The sequence below is a fragment of the Euleptes europaea genome, chromosome 5, assembly GCF_029931775.1.
Source record: "Euleptes europaea isolate rEulEur1 chromosome 5, rEulEur1.hap1, whole genome shotgun sequence".
In the NCBI taxonomy this organism is placed as follows: Eukaryota; Metazoa; Chordata; class Lepidosauria; order Squamata; family Sphaerodactylidae; genus Euleptes; species Euleptes europaea.
This window is the reverse complement of record NC_079316.1, coordinates 106,998,009-106,999,092: the sequence shown is the minus strand read 5'-3', so window position 1 is coordinate 106,999,092 and position 1,084 is coordinate 106,998,009.

Below are 1,084 nucleotides of genomic sequence, written 5' to 3'. Positions count from 1 at the left end.
TTCCGAAGCACTTTGGGCACGTACAGCTTAGAGTCCTTGTACCACCAACCACCCCGTTCCTGCAGGGACGAGGGTAGCATCGAAGAATTAGCTTCAGCTAGGCATTGGGCACGAAGAGAGTCTAGAAAAGAATCAGGCAAGTCCATCCCAACAGGTGAGGGGGGCGAATCGGGGCCCGACGGTGGCATTGGTGGGGAGGTTGGCACAGTTGAGCTCACCGGAGGGTTAGGTGAGGGAGGTGAGCTGACCGTTTGCGGAGATGACCTCCCCGTCGCGGAGTGCTAAGGTCAGTTGGTTGGTACTGTGTCTGGAGTGAAGCTTGAGATCGGGTTTGTACTGCTAAGGTAGGCAAGGTACCCCTCTGGGCTGGGGTGAACAATGAAACCGTAGGACGGTCCACTTTCACAGGATACTGGGGAAGTCTAGAAAGAGCATCTGCCAGTACGTTTTGCTTCCCAGGCACATGTTTGAGCACAAAACGGAACTGAGCAAAGAAGTCAGCCCAACGCTGTTGTTTCGCGGACAATTTGTGGGCCCCCGTAAGGGCTTCCAGATTTTTGTGATCTGTCCAGACCTCAAAGGGGACCTGGGACCCCTCAAGAAACTTTTGCCACATAGTGAGGGCATGGTGGACGGCTGCAGCATCTTTCTCCCAAATAGGCCAGTGCAGTTGGGAGTGCGCAAATTTCTTAGAAAAATAAGCGCAGGGGTGAAGAAGACCGTCCGGACCTCGTTGCAAAAGAGCACTCCCCATGGCCATGTCGGAAGCATCCACCTGTACTACAAACACCTGGTCGGGGTCGCGGTGCTTTAACACTGGTTCAGACGTGAATAGCCGTTTGAGGCAGTCAAAGGCAGTTTGGCATTGAGTCGTCCATTGAATTTTGGCGGTGGGCGACGTGGCAGAAGACCCCTTACCCTTGGTTTTAAGGAGATCAGTGAGTGGCAGTGCCACTTGAGCGAAGTTGGGAATGAAGCCTCGGTAAAAACTGGCAAAACTGAGGAACTGTTGCACTTGTTTGTGGGTGGTGGGAGGAGCCCAATCGACCACCAATTGTATCTTAGCAGGGTCCATGGTGAGGCC